The 23,599-nt window shown below is 38.0% G+C and overlaps 2 long non-coding RNA genes across 5 annotated transcripts; both read right to left on the bottom strand.

Annotated features, from left to right (window-relative positions):
• Positions 1–1,659: 1,659 nt before the first annotated feature.
• On the bottom strand, positions 1,660–7,248 carry LOC104598095 (uncharacterized). Of its 3 annotated transcripts, none has more exons than XR_016085441.1 (4): positions 5,448–7,248; positions 4,994–5,251; positions 2,873–4,895; positions 1,660–2,799 (listed from the first exon to the last, which is right to left on the bottom strand). It is a non-coding gene; the product is annotated as an uncharacterized LOC104598095 (long non-coding RNA). The 3 variants fall into 3 exon arrangements; XR_016085440.1 differs by having other exon boundaries at positions 4,994–5,196; positions 5,448–7,246; XR_735300.3 differs by having other exon boundaries at positions 4,994–5,156; positions 5,448–7,245.
• A 376-nt stretch (positions 7,249–7,624) lies between these two features.
• Positions 7,625–10,313, bottom strand: LOC104598096 (uncharacterized). 2 transcript variants are annotated; one of them, XR_016085416.1, is made up of 4 exons: positions 9,345–10,302; positions 9,115–9,218; positions 8,695–9,028; positions 7,625–8,590 (listed from the first exon to the last, which is right to left on the bottom strand). It is a non-coding gene; the product is annotated as an uncharacterized LOC104598096 (long non-coding RNA). The 2 variants fall into 2 exon arrangements; XR_002022709.2 differs by having other exon boundaries at positions 7,625–9,028; positions 9,345–10,313.
• Positions 10,314–23,599: the final 13,286 nt, after the last annotated feature.

Here is a 23,599-nt window from a genome sequence, read left to right as displayed (position 1 = left end):
CTACGAGACAAAAAGATAGAGTTCCAAACATCCAAAACAGTACCATAACCAAGCACATGATGTATAACACGTGTACTATTAGGAAAACAATATACCTTAAACCCTAGCTATCACTTTTTTACTAACAGTCCGTTTTGTTCATGTGAAGTGGATGAGAAAATAGGAATATTTGCCAAATATTTCTATTTATTTATGTTTGTTTCGAGAGATATGATGCGATGAGATGGGATTAGTACAAGGTTCAAAGTATCGATATAGGTTGGCGTATTGGCCTGTACTGGTACTTTTTTTAGGTTTTATTTATTTTTTTCAAAACAGGTTTAGAGGGATCGGTTTAAGGCCTGACCACCCTTTGAACCAGTGTCTGCCCGATACAATCCCTGTAGGGTCGTATCGGGAAGCCATCGGCATGATATGTATCGGCTGATACATATTGATATTTTGAACATTGGATTAGTATTCTCAAAATAAGGGACGCAGGGTCTCACCAAATAGGTGCAACTCTAGTGAGAAACGAAAGTTGTGCAACGAGTGTGAGAAAATTTTGTCGAGGGTGGACTTTTCTCATCTCCCACCTTTGCAATGGTCTGAACTCCGACCACTTTATCTTTCATCTTTGGCGAAGTTTACAGCCTCTGGTAAGTACTCACATCCCCTTTCACGCTATTTAGTGTTTTATTCCACTAAAAATACCCTTCTCTTCCTCCATTAACTTCGATCTTAGATCTTAGACGACAAGGAGACAAGATATTGTCTTTGTCTTCTTAGACGGTAAGGAGACAGGATTTTGTTTCACACATAATTAGTGTTTTTTTTTTTTTACATTTTTATCAAGAACATTTTTCCTTCCATGTGTTTCAGGTGCTTGGCGGACAAGGAGCACGGGTTCGTCTCTAGAGACTGGATTTCTCATCCTCATCTTCTACGAAGGTCAGTTTTCATCCCCATCTTCTTCCCATATCTTCTCCATTTGCTAACCCTTTGCTATTGGGTTGATAGATCTAAAACCCTTTTATTTTATTTTTTTGTTACTATAAATCCCTGTTCATTGTATAGATCTACTAAACCGAAAGTGTTTTGTTGCAAATCTAACATGAATTTGATTTTTTCATGATTTATTTGTCCTAACAACATAAACTTCTCTTGTAGATCTGCTCTTGGATCTTTCAGCTCTCATCAACCAAACACTGAAAGCAGATTTTATAGGATAGTGGGTCTCAACAAACAAACATAGGGACTAAAAATGAGAAAATAAAATTTTCCTTTCTCATCCCATCCCTTCTCTTCCCACTATTTCTTGGCAACCAAACGAATCATAAATTCTCCAAGCATTTTTGCATAAAAGGAAGAGCCAACCCTAAGATGCATAGTGATAGTGGTGTTGCTGCCAATTGCCCAAGCTCACAAGCACTGTTAATGATATTTGAAAACCCGAGACCTAATCCGATTATCTCGGATTCGGATGGTGTATATATGTAACTAGATCGGATCCGGATGTGACCCCATCCGATCCGATTAAAATCTAAATCCGGTTATAATATAATATTTATTAATTTTAATATATAAGTTTTATATAATTATATTTAAAATTATAAAAATATATTCTATATATTATATTATATGTGAATTTATATAATAAATTTAGTGTGTTATATTTATATTAATTTATTATATATAAAGGTTAAAAAAGTAAATAAATTTTTAAATTTTTTGGTATTTTAGAAAACTTATAGCGGAGTTGGATTAAATTTGAATCCAATCTAAGTTCGTAAGGATTCGGATTTGGATCCAAGTCTTTAAATCTGATTGGATATCGGATGTATGCTATCATTAATCGGATCAGATGCGGATTTTGCTACATCCGATCCGATTACAGCCCTACTCATAAGTAATAGGTCAACGACTTCAGTTCTTCAAGACCAATAGTTTGCACTAGCAGCCCTTTCAGCTTCAGTCAAGGCAAAGCCCGTTCGAGTAGCCTTTACTACTTTGCATTGAGAATATCTCCCTACTTATGTGCTTTATTTCATGGAGAGAGATTCCCAATGCAAGGTTAGAAACGACTATTAAAACAGTGTGGGCACAAGTTTACTTTGATGGAAGCCGATCTCGAGTTGGCAAGAGGCTAAAGGAGTAAAAGGACAAGGTTGTAAAAAAAGCCGAGTTTTCTGTTATTTGAATGAGATGAGCGCTGCGGTTCGAAGAGTTTAGCTGCCAACAAAGCATCTTCCAACCCTCTACCAACTTTATCTAACACCACTATGGTTGCAACTTGGGCCGAGTTAGTCCTAACCCAACCTGAAAAAGTTGAGTTGGGTTGGGTCGGGATGATGCTCGGGTTAGGGTTAGGGATGAAATTTATGAACCTGATTTTATTTCAAGTTGGGTTAGGATTGACCCCTTGAGCAACCCGAACCCGACTCTATAGTACATATCATATATAAATATGTATTATATATATATAATCATACATTGATTTGTTTAGATGCATAATAGTTGTATGGCCATTACCACATACTATCATTTATTTCATTTAAGATAATCACTTCGCTTAATCCTAATTGGAAATACTAAAACCTTAATAACATATTTTATGTTTTCTAGCATAAGGGCCCCCTGTCGACTCCTGCATTGGAGGAACAATCTCGGGCTCCCTAGGCAGATCTTCTGGCAGATAGTCCAGCACCTCGGGCTCCGCATCCCGGGGCATCTCGGCGCGAGTTCGCTTGGCAACCCGCTTTCTCCTCTTCATGCCTTGAAACAAGTGCCCACCCCGGGTCCCTCGAGAATCCATCACACCTGCGAAAAGAAGGTCGCCATCAGTAAAAAGCAAGAAAAACAACAAGACATAATCTCTAAGTGAAGAACCTACCCGAGCTCAGGCCGGCTGCAATGAGCTTGGCCTCCATCAGATACTATTGACACTTCAGCCCAAGCCGCGCCCATTGCCGGAGGCCCTTCGCCGTCTCTTTGTCAAGCGTGACCCCGGAATCAGGAGCGGCCATCCCCCACCCGGTCTGAAACGGCCACCCCAGCACACTTCGCACCCCGAAATAGTCTCGCTTCCATGCTGGGACCTTGTTGGGGAGTTCATGTAAAAGCTTAAAGCCCGGGCAAGAAGACAGGAAATATGCCCGCCTACGCCCGGGGAGGGGACCCGCTTGCTTCTTAAGCATCAAGATCGAAGAAAAAATCTCCAAGTCCAAAGGAAAGCTCTCTTCGCAAAATAAAGAGATTTTCCCCACCAAATTTCGAATGGAGTTCGGGTGCAACTGGCCGACCGTCACGCCGAAGTGATTCAAGATTTCGACAAAGAGGGGATGAAAAGGTAATCGCAGCCCCGCGGCGAGCTACTCCCGGAATATCACGATCTCATCAGGACCGTGTTCCCAAGGAAAACTACCCGAAGGTATGAAATAGTCGTACTCCCCGGGCAAGTTATAGTAGGTAATGAGGGATTGGAGCCCCTCGGGCGTCATGGTCGAAAGACCAAACTTGTCTAACATCCGACCCCGACGAGAGGTGGACGCCAAACTGCCCGAAGCGCCTCGGCCTACGAGTTCGAACTCTTCCTCGAGCTCTACCTCCGGCTCGCTAGGGCTATCAGGGGATGCAACTCGGTTCGTAGAACTTGCATCAGACCCGCGGGAAGGACTATCTGAGCTAGACATCAGGGAGTGAGATGGGATCCAGGAAAGTACTCACCCGGAAAAAGGCTGTAGACCACAGGAGCTCGGACGAGCAGAAGACCTTGAACGCAAACTGAAGAAACCTGGACGCGAACTGAATGCGAGCTGAAACTCGGACGCGAGCTCGAAAGAAATACAGAAGTGACAACGACTGGGGTCCCCCCCCGGTACTTATACTCACAGTGACCGAAAAGCGACGACTTAGATCAAAGCCAATCCGACGGCCCACAGCCGCACTGACCGCACGTCCCCTAAGACCGAGACATGATTGGTGCACGTCTTTCTGAAACTGACAGAGCATCGGCGCAAGTCTTTTCGAAACTGACGGAACGCCAACGCACGTCTTCTCAATAAAAGCGGTAGTGGCACGTCTTTTCAAATTTGAAAAGGCGCCCGCTATCGCGCCTCCCAAGTGGCGCGCTTTTTTGAAATTTTGAAATAAAGCATGCGCCGCCACATCTATCAGCGTTTAGGCAGGCCGGCGCGCTTCCCGCCTTTTGGACGCTCGAAGAAACCCAAGGAACCCTACGAGGAGCCCGAACTCCCTACGAGGAGCCCGAACTCTCCCTTTGGCCCCGAGCCACACAAAGCAGTGACCCAAACTGGCCCGTCTCATGATAGTTCAGGACATTCCCCTATCCGAACTCAAGACTTCGCCTCGCACCCCACTCCAAGCACTTCGCCTTGGGATCCGAACTCAAGACTTCGCCTCGCACCCCGCTCCAAGCACCTGACTGACTTGGGATCTGACGCTTGACAGCCGCACTTCAACGGCCACCTGCCACTGTCATCTGCCACTATCATCTGCCACCGCCATCTCCAATTACAGAGACGGCTCCGACAAAAAGAGCAGTGACGGTTCTGCCCCAGCAGAGGTGATGACACCCGAACTGGCAGAAGCACGGAAGTAATCATACCCGACCTGACAGAAGTCTAGGAATGAGTGCGCGAGGTGGTTATAAAAGGCTCTCCACCCCCCAAAGAAGAGGTATGCAAACTTTGCACTATCTGGTTTTATCTTGCCTTTGAAAGATTCTAACTTAAGCTTCGGAGCCTTTACACCGGGTTCCCCCAGAGCTTTCTCATCTTCTCTGTTTCAGGTTCCCTGCTACTCAGTTGAGAGGCAAGGTCGTTGACAGTTAAGACCGGCTGGATTGCGCATCATCAACTATGAATTGCAAGAAGGGTCTTCCATCATCAACATATCTGCACATAAGGAGAGCCTCAAAAATGCCAAAGCAGTTAAACAACAAGATTGGTCATCACTCATCAGTGGGTCTACACTAAAAATTACTCATACTCACTTGCACCGTGGGTTGGGAGGGAACGAGGAGGGTCCCAACGGCGTCGACGAGAAGAGCCCTGTGAGTGATATCACCCTCCAGAGACCTCCTGTAGTAGCTTGGATTGGGCAACTTGGGCTTTGACAGGTTCAGCCACTCCTGAGCCTGGGCCAAATATCCAGGCCTAGCCAATAAAACAAACCAGCATCAAACGCCGATAGAACCTGGGTCCGTATGAGAGAGAGAGACCGAAGAAGAAGAAGGGGGCGGGCGGAACCCCTGTTTTCAGTTAAAAAGTGAAGAAGCACAACTATAAAAAAGATTGGGCGTAGCCCCTATTTTTCCGTGAAGAAGAAGAAGAAGGGGGTGGGCGGAACCCCTGTTTGGTGTAAAAAGTGAAGACGGTAACACAATGAAAAAAAAAAAAAAGATTGAACAGAGCCCTTGTTTTTTCTGTGAAGAAGAAGAAAAGTACCTGATGATCAAACTACTGAAGACCTAAAGAGTTGAAGACGCTGTAGTTGGTCGTATGACTGAGAGATGGCCTCTGATAACCGAACATCGAAGGTGGCCGTTCGAGTGAGATAACTGGAATTGGCCCCTGTTTTCTGTCGAAGGTGGCCGTTCGACACTGCAATTCTAGGCACCCTCTCTCTCTCTCTCACTCTCATTCCTCTTCTTCTTCCTCTGTCTCTTTCCTTCCACTGCCACCTCTCTCTTTAGTTCGCAGTCTTTTTCCCTCTCGCCTTCCTTCCACCGCCACCTCTCTCTTCAGTCAGTTGTCCTTCAAAGCGTCAGTCGCCAGTCCCACTGCTATTCGAGCGAAGTGAGACAAGAGAGAGACAGAGAGATAGAGAGACAGAGAGGGAGAGAGAGAGCGGATGAGAGACCAGATCTGCTCTGACCCCTGGCTCCTCACAGGCGCATCACACGCACATCCTACCCTGCATTGATAACATCTCCCGCAGTTATTAATTATTATTCACGAGGATGCTCCCAATGCACGGTGGGTGTGCATGTGAGGCGCCCATTTGTTAGGAGCAGACCCGTCTCAGCAAGAGAGCGTTTCTTTTCGAGTTGTCCATCGGGCTCAACTCGGCCTCTGTCCTTAATCCATCGGGCTCTATCCAACAGTTCATCAAGCTCAGGCAATATGTCTTTGTTCATCGGTCCAACGGGTTAGGCAACCTAGTTGTCCATCGGGCTCAATTCGGCCTCTTCCTCTGTCTATCGAGCTCTGTCCAGTGGGTTATCGGGCTTAGGCAACCTGCCTTTATTCATTGGACTCTGCCTGTCTTTGTCCAACCAACCTTAGAAATCATGCGTGAAGGTCGTACGTGTGAACTCCGCACATGTAGATGCTTTTTCCCAACACCAGAATCGGCCACGTCGCCCTTTTCTTACGATATATATATATATATATATGATTCTGTGAGAAAATTCTCAACTTCTATGCGGAAAACGCAATAAGCTAACAAACAAATCGATTACACAAGCTAAAGTTAGTGATATCCATGAAAGAGAGCCCCAAGGGAGGCAAGGAGACTACTGATGAACTGAACACATATAGGTAGCTCAAGCTTGCTGCTGACACTTGGTATAAACACAAGACCAGATGCAACATTTGCAGGAAGCAAGAAAACTGTTAGGTACATTCTATGTGCGTACATAAGCCGAATATCTATCATTATTCAACGGGTTGGTTGTAGCTAGAAAACGTGTTTGGTAAACCTAAAAGTAATAAGTGAAGTACCCACATTTTTTGTTTGCAGTCGTGCCATCTAAAGATCTATTTTGGAGCGATAGGCTGATCATATGTTGTTTGGTTGTGAAAAAAGGATTTATCAGTTCAACAGAGCTTTAAGCAAGCATCTGAATAAGATTGTTTGACCATAGCATATGCTCAAAAAAAAATGACAATTAAAAGCTTAAAATTTCAGTTACCACAACCAAATTATTGCGACAACTCCATGCAAATTCTTGTTTCAAACGTTTGTTAAATTAATATATGGGCGTGGAGACATTATCTTTTTGTGAATGATGCTCCTCTGAACGTAACTGATAATTCAGACCCTAAAAAGATATTTCCATTGCCAAAATTAGAAGATAACATTATAGCTTATGGGTTGACATTCATCGCTCCACCAAGTACTAATCTTGAAAAGGCTAAAGAAAATTCAAGCAATAAATTCAATTGTAGCAGACAATTGGTTCAGCTTAATTAAATTTTATCTACCGCGCGCAGCTAAAAACGTAGTTTAATTTGTCTGGATTTTGGGACAAGGGTGTGGAAATATTTTACATCAAAACATTGTTAAAATTACTAAGGATCGGTCGTTTGATTCGGTTTGCAGTAGTCAGAACTGGAATGGTCTGTTCCCATAAGTCTTTTTGGTTCAGATGGGAATCGGAATCAAATTTGGAATAAGCTAAAATGGGATCTCATTCTAAAGAAAAGGGGGAGGGAATGGGTATTCCTTCAAATGGACGAGTGTCATTCCACTTCCTCCAGCAATGAGAATGGGAATGAGATTTAGATTCTGCCCTACCAAACGGTTAGAATTGGAATGGCCCCAAATCCCACAAATCGAATAGACCCTAATCCTATAAAGTATAAATCAAACAGACCCTAAAAGCAATTAACAACAATAATCTCTGGGAAACTATTAAATTTTTTTTTTCAAATTTTGGATGGAAGGAAATTACATTTGGTAAGCAAAATTATCATCCGAGGCTAGAGAATGCAGAAAAATATTGCAATTAAAGGTTGACATACATCAACTTCCGGTGCCGATATATCTGCAATTAAAAGACCTCAGCCAAGATATGACTTGGGGAGCATCAACACGTCAAAGTTTTAACTTGTAGAGTACGTGAACTATGAAAGTCTCCTCACGATATATAGCATGGAGGGAGATCCCGCGCGTCCTATATGCTTTGATGCGACGATTACGTCCTGTTCCAGTCTTCCAAGGATTACCTTCTGAACTGAACCTATATATAATTATGAGCAGGATAGAGTTCATCAGTACTTTATTCTAACTTTTAAGCAGTACTTGAATTGAAAATATACCATTTAAACGTCAAATGAAGAAGCATCAAACCAAGTTTGAAATCGGAACTCATCATGAGCTGGTGTTTTCAACAACTCCATTTGCACTGGCACACATACCCATGATCATGATACTCCAGATCGATCAAGAGATTCAAAGTTTAGCAACAAACATTTCTGCAACCAACAACAAATAAGGATATATGGCCGGTGGTTGGCAGGTTATTGGGTCAATCCCCCGCGCACCCTCTTCAACGAATATTGCACCAGCAAAGCAATCGAAAAGTAATCCAACTTCCACGGTCAAAAGGACTAATAATCAATGTGAATCTGCAATCCATTCGTTGGGAGTTGAGAGAGAGAGAGAAAGATAGAGAAGTAACTTCACCATAGCTTGCCACAAATCCAACAGTATTCCATCAATTTCCAAGTTCCAACACCATGCCTCTAGATCCAGGGCCATTGTCTAGCTAGCAGCTCAGTAGCTTAAAATTTAACTATAATCTTCAAACTTAATGGTGAACTTTCTTTTCTTTCCTGTCCATTCAAGCTTAAAAACTAAAGCTCTGTGGATCATGAAAACAGATGAGAGGGACGAGAAGAGTGAGAAAAAAATAAACAAATTTAAAGAATGAGCAGTTGAACGGTTTCGTAGGCTATGAGATCTTACTTCCCCATAACAATTAAAGTCTCGTTCTGAAAAGCTCCCCAATGAAGAATGAGCCACTTAACAAAAAGGGGAAGAAAGTAAAGCGAAAGAAGGACATCAACTAGAATTCCTTCCAATCTTCTCTTCGGATTATAGACCAATCTGTGGTTTCCAAAGTCAGCTCCTTCAATGCATGAGCTGCTATTACTGCAATACTCCTCAATTTGTACAAACCCCACCCATTGAGAGAGAGAGAGAGAGAGAGAGTTCATGGAACAATATTGGAGAAGAGGTGGCATCTAAATGCTCGAAGGGGCATCAAAAGAAAACCTATTACAATCTAACAGTCGTGCTCCTGCGCCATGTAGAAAAGAAAAGAAGCAAACAAACTTCAGAAGAGAAGAAACAGCTTTAAGATGTTTTAGTAGAAACTAAATATACCATGTAGTGCAAGCTGAGTAGGAATAACAGTAAGAGATTTCATCGTACAGCCACATGCAGAGAATAGCCTTGATTTGATTACTACTTCAATAAATCTGCAAAATCTACAAACAGAAAGAGGGTTAAGCAACAAAAGTATAAAGCCCAAATCCCAGCAAGGAATATAGGCAATTCGCATGCATCATGCATTAATTAATGAAGAAAATAAAAGTTATACAATCTACACATACCAAATAACCAACCCATGTCATAGTCGTCACCACCACCACCACCATTTCATCACCATAGATCTAGCATGAGAAAACGAGGCGGAGATGTAGCCAAAGACAACTTGCCGATTTACTCGTCTACATTAACCTCTTCTCTATCAAGGTTTATAAGGACATTAGGTCTCCCAACCAGCAGTTATCCTATTTCATCAAATCCATATGAACTTTTTTTTTTCTCAGCACATGCAATTGTATTTAATTATGTATACATCTAAACATGCGGAAATGCATGGATTAAAAAGAAAAGAAAATGCTATAGATAGATTTCCGGCAAGTCATCCTTGGCTGCTCAACCAAACCTCATCCCCACATGCAGGACCTTAGATGAATAATACCAAAAATAAAGATAAAACCCAAATGAGTTTTGTAAAAGAGCACAAGCTACCCAATCAAGGGTTCATTTCCCTATAGAGTAAAATGGACATTCTAACAACTAAACCAACCCCATGCAGCCCACATTTGCCCTAAATTCACAGCTGAAGCATGGTATTTCCTAAAGGGGAAAGATTATATGATTTCATTGATGAAGTGGAGACAAAAAACAATCTCCCCTTTATTCTTAGCATTAAAGGTGGTGGAGAAGGAGGCGATTGGACCGGAAGTCCCCCTGAACAGGGAGGGGACGAATCGGATTAAAGGAGGAGAGTCCGAATGGGGTTTTAAGAGGAAAATGTATATGAAGATTGGTAGTTGTGTTGCATGGCTGCCTATAGAAGTTCTCTCTCTGGTCTTGTACCTCTTGTTTAGAGAGAAACAAGTTATAATCTGTTAGGAATTAGCCCATTTGGATCTTTAACCGATGGCATGAAAGAAAATATATATGGGGAGTGATTTTCAAAGCTTTATGGATTTGACATTGCATGGGTTGCTAAGACCAAGGGAAACTAAGCGAGAGGATTTGTTGTCATCACCCGAGATAAATGGATTACAGGATTAATATAAAAATAAATAAATTAAAGAAAGATAGATAGATTTTGTGGGAGAAGATTAATATTACCACCCCACTAATATCCTACACCAGCTCATACTACCCTTTTCATTTTTTTCCTCTTATTTGTAGAATTTTTGTAGTCCATTTATTTATTTAATTAAATTAATGCTTAAATTCCTTGATAGACATATCTATATATGAACATTATCCATTAGAAAAGCGATGGAATTTTTGTCTAGTGGAGATCCTTCACATGGGTCTTTGTTAAGGATCGGTTATTAGTATCAAATATCAATCAATCATACTGGATGTGACGAGGGATAGTGTGATTTATCACTTGTTTCCTTGGTAAGTTTGCTTAAGACGTTCTTAAGGGCTGGTTAAGCACATGGCTAGCTTTTAGATGATTCCAGACTGCATGTTGGGTAATTCTAATTTTGGAATGAAAACAAGGCAAAATCCTGAAATTAGTCTTAGTACATAAATATGTTGTTTAGAAGCAGGAGAGAGAGGTAGGGAATATTAATGGAGATGAGACAGACTGAGAAGGAAAGTGCTGTGAATATTAAATGGGGCAGACAGAGAGAATCGAAGAGTATAGTTCAGGGGAGTAGATCTCGTGAATATGGTTGTGGTGGGACTGACATGGGTTCCTTTGGCCTTTATACCAAGTCTGATTCTTCGTGGAAAACCGATCCCATGCTCTCAGTTGGGTCGTCTGAATACAGCACCCTTATCTCTGCCACTTATGGAGGTACGGCACCGCTAGCTTTTTCATCCTCCTTTCGGCTCTTCCACCCTCCACGGGACGCCCCGCCCATCTCATCTCGAAACATCTTTATTCTTTGCCGCCAACACTCCCCCAAGGGCTTCGACTGATCTGTCTTCCCCATTATACTACACCCACAAGATTACATAGACCTTTCAGATCTGCCCATTTTCGAAACTATTATGCATTTCTACTAATATGGGTTACATATATATTATCAAAAAAAGCTAATTTTGATCTGACTTCCTTTTGAATATGCATCACACTCCAGGCCCATGAAAAAAAAAGCTAATTTTTTTTCAAACTATTTACTACAGTAGTTGCATCACAAAAGGTTAAGAGGTTCTTAATTCCCACGTTAATAGCCTTCTTCAGGGCCATGAGGAGGACCCACCATTCTGCTTGGGTTGCGGAAGAGCCCTGAACTCTCCTTTCTTCAGCATATATGACATTGAGATCTTTAGATAACACTATAAAACCGATACCTGGATGACCAGAAGTTGGAATGTAAGATCCATCAACAAACATGATATGAGTTATCTGCTGATGATGATGATAAGATGGGATCTGTGTATTCGTAGCATTATTGAGACTTGGAATGCAATAAGAATCGGCCAGATTCACTAATTGGATTGGATCCAATATTTGTTTATTATGAGCTTTTTGGTTCCTCGTATCCCATATAAGGCGAAAGACTATAAAGAACTTTGCAACATAACCCATTTGAACTTTCCTAGGCAGAGAATTAAGTGTTGTGCCAATCCATCTACAAACAAAAGAAGACAACTGAACTTCTGCTAGGTTAACACTAATTTGTGCTACTAAACAAACTACTCTGGCATATTGGCATTCAAAGAACAAGTGTTGCCAAGTTTCCTCTTCACAACCACAGATTGTACAATATTTATCTTAGATCTCAAAACCTCAATTTATCTTTCGTATTCACACCGTGCCACCAAGACTTCCACATGAAGACGTGGAATCTGTGAGGCACTTTGGCTTTCCAAATGATTCTCCATGGAGTAGTACAAAGTGAAGAAGAGGGGAGATGACAGTTCAAAAAATTGAATCCTTATAATGAACAAATTTGAATCAAGGAACGCAGATTCCTATCACTAATCTGAATCCTTTGGGGATGGAGGGTCCCCCTGTCTTGGTCCATTTGGCAGTTCAAAAAATTCTTTTTGGGTTCCATTGAGTTTTATTGAGAATTTTGGAAAATAAATGCAAAACTCCACTAGCTTACACCATTGTTCTGAGAAGTCCATGCCTTAATCTCTTCTCATGCAATCATAAGCATTTGACATATCAATTTTTAGGAGTATCCATCCTACCCCGTTCCTCTGTTTCCTTAGCTTATGAGTTATCTCTTTTGCCACAATAATATTGTCAGTTCCTTGCCACTAAAACTCCACAAAAGCAGCTTGGTTAGGGGCAATTAATTTGTCCAACACCGACTGCATTCTTGCCACTAAACACTGAAATATTATTTTATAGATAACATTACAAACACTGATTGGCCTAAATTGTTGAACATTTTTAAAATTTTTTATTTGGGATAAGTGGAATGCAATCCACCTCAAAAATCTGAATTGCAGCCCCCTCCTAGTTTATTAGTAGCCCCCCCCTCAACCGCATCCTGCCCGTGAATTTGGCATCAATCCAGGATTCAGTCCACCCCTAGAAATCCTAGCTCCACCCTAATGGTGGACTGAACTATAAAAACCTCGTTTTATTTTTTGAGATGTACACTAAATTTGTAGAGTTAGAATCTAATGGGAATTCTGTAGTGACAAAGAACTGTCTAACTAGAGAGTAGACATCATATTTTACGGTACTTCAAAACTTTTAAAAGAAAAAGGGGGTAAATCCATCGGGGCGAGGGGCTGAGTAATGTCTGCAGCTTCAAATTCACTGATTCTTACCTGAATTAAGTTTTGTATCTTCACTTCACTATAATGAGTCTCACCACTCGTCCGGATGGTATAAGATTTAAAAGCACCAGCCATCTCCTCTAATTCCATGATTATTCTCTTGTCATTTTTAATGGAATCCATGGAGTTTTTTATTCTTTTAAAATTTGTCAACTGATGAAAATATTTTGTATTTTTGTCACCCTCACTAAGTCACAGTTCCCTGGATTTTAATCTCCACATTTGCTCCTTTCGACGAAGCCATTTCTCATATTCCCTTGGAAGTCTCATTCTTTTAGAGATGGAACTAGAGGTTCCCTCCTCTTCAAAATCAAAATTTGTCTCCTCCAGCATCAATCTATCTTCAATTTTGTCGAACTTTTCCTTATTCCATTTTCTTAATTTTATTTTACATTTCCTTGGCTTAGAAACAATGTCAAGTGGGGGATTACTATACTAGTTTGTTTCAACAATGTCCTGACATTCAAGTTCCTCAGTCCACATGGGTAAGAATGGAATTGTTTAGGTCCAAAGAGGATAGAGGGGTTTGCTTCGAAAACCAAGTAGCCATGATCCGAAAAAATATTTATTGTAATCCTAATTCGGGCATTTGGGAATCGAGAATGCCACCAAGGGGTAGCCAAACCTCTATCTAGTTTCTCTAATACTTTGTGATAACTTTTTCGCCATTTGTCTAAGTGAAAGTAGAACCCCCCACTTCTATCTCCATTAAACCATGATTTTGTATAAATTGTTTTAAAGGTTTAAAAGTTCTGACCCTTAAGTTTTTCCTTCCTTTATAAATATGAACTCTCAACAAGATGATTTAGATCACCACACAAAACCCAATTTTGTTGGTTTTCCAAAAGATGACTTAACTCGCTCAATTTAGAAGTTCAAAACTGCAAGTTTGTAATAGAATAGATAATCATTCCCCCTTTTTAGTATATACATATTTTGTAATTTAGCCACTGCATAGCTCAAGTCAAGTGTCAAATGCACACAAACAACGGTGGTCTCCACTCTGCTGGAGATAGTCGTCCTGTTCATACAAACATCCATAAACCAAACCAAAAATACTGTTTAAAATTTGTCTTGAAGTCGAATAAGGGAAATTTAAAATTTGTCTTGAAGTTCACAATCCCAGAAAGAAATTCATTCCATTTTAATGGTAAATTAATAAGAAGATGAGAACAATTTATTTATACATTCAAGGGATTCTTCGAGTTTCAAACAGAAATTAAAACCAATGTTCGTGTTCGACCAAAAAAAAATAATAAAAAAAAGGCAATCGTCAATGATGGATGATCACTGACAGACCAAAATGGGGGGGTAATTCTGACCCTATCCGTTTGAGCAACCACGGCCACCACATAAGTGTCCTGCTTAAAGCTGTATCTCTCCTCTCCCTGGCACGAATGCGTCGTACAGAAATTCATTGAACAAAATCAGCTGCATAGAAAGATTCCATATCTATACGTGGCTCGTAATCAGGCAATGGCAATGTGTGTGGACTCAATATATTTCCGAACTCTTTCTCTCTCTTTCTTTTTATTTTTGGTCATTTATTAAAACATTTCTATAATTTATAATTAATTTATTTAATCAATCTTTCATTAGATATGAAAGTAAAAAGATAACAATTATAACATTAATATTCATTTAAATAAATTTAATTAAAAAATTAAATATAAAAATTATCATTTTTACCCCTAATAAAACATGGATCATCAATCTATTTTTTTTATTTGATTAATTTTATTTTCTATACAAAAAAGTATTAAAGATGCTTTTTAAAATAAATAATTATAGATTCATACCTTAAACATTTTCTTCTCAGTTTAAGGGTTTTTTTGGAATAAACAACTATAAATTTATGCCCTTAAACATTTTCTACTAGTTTAGATGATTATATTATTATTTTGATATAACAAATACAAATAGTTTTTAATGAAAGGTCGATTAATAAATAATTTGTAAATTATAAGGAGTGTTTCAATAAAATACAAACTCTAAAATAAGTTTAAGTAAATCTATAATACTATAAGGGATACTCTAATAAATGACCCTTTTTTTCTTATGGTTGGGATTGGGGATCTATCAGCCAAATTCCACAATAAGAGAATTACCGAGTTTGAGCCATGAACCAACTGATTGAAACCAAGTTTAAACGTGGGTATCGGTTAGACAGCAAGCTCAATTCCGGTTTTGCATGTCATCCAGAATTTAGCCACATGAGACAGGATGGCTGCCCAACAGGAAAACTATATACCAATAACCCATCTAGATTTAACCAAAATGAATATCCATTTCTAGTGAAGATTTGCATATGTAGCTCTGATGCCATTCAAATGTTCTAAGTGCTTCGCCCAATAAAGTTCCAGCAATAGTCCTGAAAACATGAACTGAGATGATTGACGAAAAACAAATGCTTGTATCAGGGCATAGATGAACAAACTCAAATATATATATATATATATGGTTTTCAAAACCTTTAATTCGGTTAGGTGATCGGTTCTGTTTTATCCCAAAACCTTTAATTCGCCCAAAAACATTAATTTGGTCAGTAAACTGTTGAGCTAAGTGGTCGAACCATTTAGTGGTTTTGGCTGTATTTTTTTTATTTTTTTGTCAGAACGTGCCATCTGTTTGGTTCAAACGGTCTAACCGTTCGACCCAAGAACCAGACCCCTGACTAGTTCATTGTCAGGTCCGGTTTTAAAAACCTTGAAAAAATGAAATAGTTTTTTGAAAAATAAATAACTTCATCGCAATCAAAAGATTAATCAATCATGGTTTTAAAATCAGACCGGATCAGACGATCAGACCAGAAAAACTGAGAACCGGTCAAGTAATTGGTTTCGATTCACCCCAAAACCACACTGGGTCAGCTACATAAACCCGGCTCCGCTCAATGGATACGTGGTTCTCTTTACTACGAGAGATGATTAATTGATTATATAAATAAAGAAAACATGAAGAATCCTAGGGTTGTTCATAAGAAGACCCAACTCGACCAAACCGACCAATCCGGACTGATCCAACCTGAGTCAGTCGGGTTTTCTTTAGCACCGCTCGGTTTTAGGTTATAAAAAATCATAAACCGATGATTTGATTCGGTTTCAGTTTTCATGTGTAAAAATCGAAACCGACCCGAATCGAACCGACTTAGTAGTTACAACCTACTTAGTTCCTACTTAACTAAGTTGTCTCTATCCTAGTTACAACCTACTTAGTTCCTACTTAATTAAGTTAGATTGTACAGCAACTAAGTCACCACTAAGTAGAGCTGAAACCGACTCAAATCGAATAGGTCAGTTGTGCTTAACACAGGGTCGGTTTCGGTTTCAATTTCAGGTAACCCGACCAGGTCAAATCAATTGGAAAAACATCAATAAACCGACCCAACCCGACCCATGAACAGCCCTAAAGAATCCTATATACAGGACAAATACAGAGATTATTAATTCTACCAAAAAACATACAACTCAGTGGAAAATGGAAGGCGTAAGTCACTAGTTTTCATTAAATATGGTATAGAAACAGTTTTAAAGAATCAAAACTCGAGGGGGGGGTGTGGGGGTTAGAATTTGATAGCTATCGCATAATACCCAGCCACACATTAAGCCAAACAGTTTTTTTTTGCACCCGGTAAGTTTACCACAAGTTCGTTTATAGCAATGATTTTTGCTCTCATGGCTGATACAAAAACTGAAATAGCATACCGCAGCATTTTTGCACCACTTTTTATATCATTTGCACTCACGGGCAGTACCATTTAACATCGAGTTTGGCTTCAGTCAGGGTAAAACCCATTCAAACAGCCTTCACATCTTTGCATTAAGAATATCTCGATACTTATGTATTTTATTTTATGAGAAGATATTCCTAATGCAAAATTGCAAAAGGCAGTTGAAATGGTGTGAGTGCATGGTAGGGGTGATCATTTCAGCCCAGCCTGGCCCGGCCCAGAAATTCTGGGCTTGGGCCTGGGTTTTGTATTCAGGCCCGGATCGGGCCCAGGCCTGCAAATTTTAGGACTGAACTTAGGCTTAATACTTCAAGCCAGGTCCGGCTTGCATATATTTAAACTTGTACATTTTGTGTATAATATATACAGATGTATATATGTTATTTTATATTATATTATATATTTTATATATAAATGTTATATCATGACATGTATAATTTATATTATATTTTATATTTTATATTATATAATATATAAAATAAGTTTATATGCATGTTATATCATTTAATATATAGATATGTAATATTTTATATATGAGTGATATTGGCCCGGAATCCAGCCTGGGCCCATATAGACCTAGGCTAGAGCTTATATTTCAGGCCCGAAACCCCAGACTAGGCCAGACCCAGGCCTAAGCTATAGACCTTATTATAAGTACAAAGCCCGGTCCGGCCCATGATCACCCCTAGAGCACGGACTTGCCCTGATGAAAGCCGATCTGTTTGACATCCAAACAAAATTCAGACCATTTTACCTCATTTCACCAAAATAAGAAGCGAAGTCCACATCGTCTAGGTTTCTACCTCATTCCCATGCTAATAAGTAATAACCCTCCCATCTCATCTAAACCAGAATTTTCACAAAAGCCTAAGTGCACTGTCATTACAACACCGACATGTCTGCAAATTTCTAATTTTGCCTTAGACGTAAAAGTCAAGGTATCGCATAGTTAACGGCTACACGCCGACCCACCAAATATGAAACCTTTCGTCCTCTAAATCTCAGCTTTATTTTCTCTTTTTGCAAGTTAAAATCTTTACGAAAGCAAAAACCCTTCCCACACACCTACATATAACCGCACATCGATCGGCTCAATGAATTTAACATACATGTTCGCAAGATATTTTCATAGATATGGAGCTGGATGCTAATTGATGCTGTTTGATTTGAGGTAGTTTTAAAATTGAGTTCGCAATTAAATAATCATATTAATTGGGTGGAGTCGAGGTGGAAGAATGAAGTCGCACTCAAAGATCTGAAACCAAAAAAATAATCAGAGGCCAGAGTAGTTATCACCGGGTAAGTATTTTGATGCTCAAATTAGTCGAGAAAAGTGGACGGCTGGGCTGAGCAATTAGAGAACAGTGCTGGTTCGAGCAAAGTAACGGTATAGAAGTCAAAAGTTGGATCATTCACCTTAAGCGAGATGTACATTTTCATAACCGAAGATCCGTGTCCTGATTTGATGAGGCTTCCGAAGTTGTCGGAGTGAGGTTGCCCACTGAGGTCTTCAAGATAAGACCTAATCCCCAACAGAGTTATTCTCATCCATACGACGTTCTTTTGTCTTGGTCGCACTTATCCATATGATGTGGTCCCAACATGGCCGAGGTGATAAGGCAGGCCACGGAGATAACGTGGTGCTGATGTGGCCAAGGTGATAAGGCGACCACTGAGGTGACACATGGCACTCGAGGCCACCTCAACCATGAGGGAAATTTCCTAAATTTTTGTTTTAGGATATCTAAGTTTTTGATTGACAAAAAACTAAATCCTTACAAGTAACAAGTCTTATAAAAACAGAAAAAGGAAAGTGGAAGAACTTTGGAGTAGTGATAATTATCTCTGAACTTTCATTTCCAACAAAAACCCCTTAAATTTTAGGGTTCTAACAAAGACCAATTAGATTAACATTCCTTATAAGAAAATCTAGAAATAGAATTACTGAAATTAAAAAGGATGAAGGGAAAAGAATAGATGATGGAGAGGGAATTTCAAATTTCCTTCATTATAAATTTAAGTAGAGATTTCAAATAGAAGGAACAAGTGGAATAGAGGAGTTTATTGATGAGATCAATAAGTGCATAATTGAGGATTATAACGAATCAATTATTAGGGAGGTCTCTGAGGAAGAAATCTTTGAAGCTCTTCAATCAAACAAAGACCTTAAAGTTCTAGGCTCGGATGGCCTAAATGCTTTATTTTTCAAAAAATTTTGGGACATCACAAAAGATTTCATTGGAAATTGTGTCGCATATTGAATAAAACCTTTAAAAAATGTTAATAATTATAGGTCCATAAGTCTGTGCAATGTCATCTACAAAATTATTTCAAAAATTCTAATTAACAAAGTCAAACCTTGTTTTGGATAACATTATTTTTCCCTACCAAAGTGCATTTATGCCAAACATACAGATTAATGACAACATTCTTATTACTCATGAAATGTAACATACAATGAAAGAAAGAAAAGGAAACATTTGTATGTTTGCCTGCAAAATTGACATGGAAGCCTATGATAAGCTAAAATAGGAATTATTGAGAAAGACTTGAGAAAATTTGGATTTCATGAGAAATGGGTAAGATAGGTTATGGAATGTATAAAAAATGTGTATTATCAAATTTTGATAAGTGGAAGCCCCTCAAAGGAATTTAGAGGGATCAGACAAGAAGATCCCCTCTCTCACTCTCCCTATATTTTTGTCCTTGTGCTGAAGCACTAACAAAGAAACTTGAAAAAACAATATCTTGAAAAAAAAAAAACAATTGGTTGTAAGGTTGCCAAAGGAAGTCCAAAAATTCCAATTTACAATTTGAATATGACTATCTGATATCTACTAAGACCTCAATTCCAAGTTTCTTGAAAATAAAAGACATTCTCACTAAATTTGTTGTGACTTCTGGCCCGAGCCCAAATCTCTCGAAATCGATGCTTCAATTTTCTAAAAACACTCCAAATAGATTAAGCAAAAATTCTGAGAATCCCAATTCAAGCAAAGCCTGATATTTATTTGGGAGCCCACATAATAAACGGTAAAATTACAAAGAACACCTTCTTAAATCTAAGTGAAAGGGTCAATAGCAAACTTGCAAATTGGAAAAAAACACTTTATCCTTGGCAAGTAGAATGACCTTTCTAAATGCTACAACGAATACAATGCCACAATTCCTCATGAGATCTTTCAAACTCCCCCAAAATATCATAAATAAATTTGATAAAAATCAAAGGAACTTCTTATGGACAAATTTCAATGAAAAAAAAATGATTCATTTGATGTGTTGGAAAAAGGTGTACACTCAAAAATGTTGGGGAGGCCTAGGCTAAAAAACTTTCAATGAGTTAATAAGGCCAACTTAACAAAGCTAGGACAAAAAATATCAGTTGAGAGTGATAACCTCTCAATTAAAATTATTAAAACAAAGTATCTTTAGAAAGAGGATTTTTTGAACGTTAAGGAGAAGAAAGGTATATCATGGGTGTGGAGAGGAATCCTTAAGGGGAGAGGTCTCCTTAACAAAAGATTAGGTTGGGAGATAAACAATGGCAGATCTATTAGATTTTGGAAAGATTTCTGGACTGTTGATGTGGCCTTGGATCAAATCATTCCCCCAAATAGGATTGAAAATGATCATCTCCTTGTTAGTAAGGTTATAAATAAAAAATGGAGTGTATGAATGGAAAATAAAATTTGTAACATGGTTCCTTTGAATACTTGGGGGAAAATAAAATCAATCCTTATCCCCTCTACCCAAAAGAGGATAAATTAATTTGGAAACTTGACTGAAATAGGAAATTCTCAATAAAGTTGGCCTATAAATTCAAATGTAGCTTGTGCCTTCATGAAGATGTAAACTCGAAGTGAATTTCAACTGTTTGGAATGTAAAATGTCCCTACCACTTAGGCTCTTCAACCATTAACTTTATTGAAGCACGGTCCGCTTTGGAGGCCCATAATTTGGCAATGAACTTCTCAAATCATTCCATTATCATTGAAGGAGACTCCTTGCCCGTGATCTCTTGTCTAAAGCATCTCATCGACCCCCTGGAATTTGCAAAACACCAAAGAGTAGTGTCTAGAATTGAAAAACTGTGTTAATGAAGAGTTCATCTACAATCACGTTTATTGGGAAGCCAATCAAGCTACGGAATGACTCACCTATCAAACCTTTTCTTCTCAGTAAGGTACAATTTATTTCAATCTCAAGGATCTTCCTTGGAATTTATCTTTTATTTGTTTTTCTAATTTATGGTGACACCCCCCCTCCCCATTTTGTGTAATTTTTAAAATATTTTTTTGTTATTTTGTAATTTGATAATTATGGAAATTTCAGTATTATAGTAATTTTGTTATTCAAGATTTATTTTTAAATTTTCAAAATTCTGTAAAATTTACAAAAATAATTATCATTATATTATTTTGTAATAACTAATAGTAAATCATTTTTAATTATGGGTGAATTATTAGAAACTATTGGAATTGTAAGAATTATTTGTTTCAAAATTAGTTTCTACCAATTTCATATAAGTTAATTTCATTAAAAAATAAAAATAATAATATAAAATAAAATGATCATTAATTATAACAAGTATATTTTAGAAATGTTTAATTTAAAATCCACTAAAATAGTATGATTAAAAAAAAACTATTATAAAATAATAATAGTTAGCTAAAACTTAAATAACATTAAATACTAAAACTAATAGAAAGTGATAAAAATACTAAAATTGAAACACTACCCTTTATATTTCATGTAGTTGTCCACATCAACTTACTCTTTTTTGCTTTCCAATCCCTCTAAAATTTTGTAGTTCTTTTTAAATATTTAAACATGGGTTATTTACCACAAAACCGTTTTCCTTTTTTATTGGGAAATTGAATGCAACGACTCCCAATTAACAATGGCATCTCTTAACACCAGTCCATGAAATGTTAAGGAGATGGATGGAACTTGCAACCGATGTTTCATTCGAAGATCTACTACTATTGAAATAGGGTTTCGCCTCTCATTATGTGCAGATGTTTTGTATTTCCAATTGATGGTTTTTTTTTTGTCTGTGTGTATTTTGTTTTCCATTTTCAATTGTAGGTTTTGAATAGCAAAACAGAAGTTGCTCATCATCTTCTTGCCTTGCTAACTATGTCTTTCTTGCTAAGGGTTTAGGGATTCTTTTGTTCGAGGGAGGAGTATCCTCTTCTACTTCTATTTTAAGAAAGAAGAAATTTTGGTGAAATTAATTAATAGCCTCTCACCATATCCATGCAGGTTACTTCCAAGGACAGGTAAACTGAATTATTTATTTTTTACATTAATGTAACAAACTACCTGTCCAAGACAAAAGGGAGCTCAAAATTATTGGATAACGGTACTACCATGTGTTGGAACCAAATTTAGGGAACGTGGGGGATTCCACCTTTAATTCTATTCATTTTATATTTAAATATACAAGAATGAGTAAAAATTAGAAAAATTAATTGCGGTTGAGTTTATGCTATTTTCTTTACTAAACCTGTAATATTATTTTCCTTTTCTAATTTATCTCAATCTTTTGTATCAAGCAATGCTGATGGATTATTCCATTTTATGTAATTTGGTTGTTTGACTTTGTTTCTTACATTTATGCCGTTATTTGTATTTAATTAAGACACCATACCCAAATAAAATTTGTTATTTTAAACTTTTTCTACATGTCTTCTTTGCCCATGCTTAGGCAAATTGATATCGGCTGCCTATCAATTAGATAATTTTCTTTTTTATTTCATTGGAAATGTAGCAAGTTAAAATGTTTAATCGTTTCCTATGATTTAATGCACTTTTTTATGTTTTTTCTTCTTTTACCAAATTACAAAAGAGGTTCAATATGTGGAGAAGGGTCAAGGATCAAAAGGTCAATTATATACCTTGTGCACTATGAAGAGAAAGAAGATAGAATTTGGATAAGAGAAGAGAAAAAAGGAACAAGGAAGAAAGAGTATAGTGAGGGAATTTGTAGGGAAGAAAACAGGGTAGGCAGAGAGAAAATTGGAAGAGAGGGACAAAAGACAAATGAAAACAGTTTTATTATAATTGATGTTTCTTTCTAATCGTATAGGATATAATTCTGTTCTCATAAAATTTATAACTCTGTTTCCATAAAATTTGGTAAGTGTTCCCTTGAGAATAGTTTCAAGTGTTAAAAAAGGCATTGTTCCACAAACAATTGGTTGGTTCAATGACTTTGTAAGATGGGAATGTTCTCATATATATAAAATTTGTAGTTCCTCTCTTTTATCTTTCATATATTAGTTGGTACATTCATGTAGAGACTTGAATTTGAATCCCTCTACAACTTTTATTCTTTTTCTTTATTTTTTATTCTTCCAATTATTCGGTATTACCCACCTGTGATAAGCACGGGCGCCCCACGCTAGTGTAAACAGTAAACCTAAATATAAGACTGATAATGCTGATGAACAGGTAAAAAAAAAGAAAACTGCAAAATGATAAATACTGAGTGTATGTTAGTTTATCACGAGTCAACCACCACAAAAATACAATTCAGAATAACAAATAAAAATATACATTCTTCTGTATATTACATAACAGGAGATGGTATTGCCTCAGAGGTAGTGACAATCCGTTAGAAAATCGGTCATCTTTTGATCCGATAATACTTCCAGGCCCATTCGGCTGTAGTGTAAATCTTTACCAGGCCCAAAATTTCACACAGATTACTTTTACTTCCATTTGCTTGTAACTTGTACGTATGATTTGCATTCCCATTTGATATAAAACGTTTAGTTTTTGTTCCTTTTTGCATTCTTTAGCAGTGCAAATTTTGCATCCAAAAAAGTAGTGCAAAAATCGCACCAA

The sequence above is a fragment of the Nelumbo nucifera genome, chromosome 4, assembly GCF_055504915.1.
Source record: "Nelumbo nucifera cultivar China Antique chromosome 4, China Antique-T2T, whole genome shotgun sequence".
NCBI lineage: Eukaryota > Viridiplantae > Streptophyta > Magnoliopsida > Proteales > Nelumbonaceae > Nelumbo > Nelumbo nucifera.
This window is presented reverse-complemented; position numbering and strand designations above follow the sequence as displayed.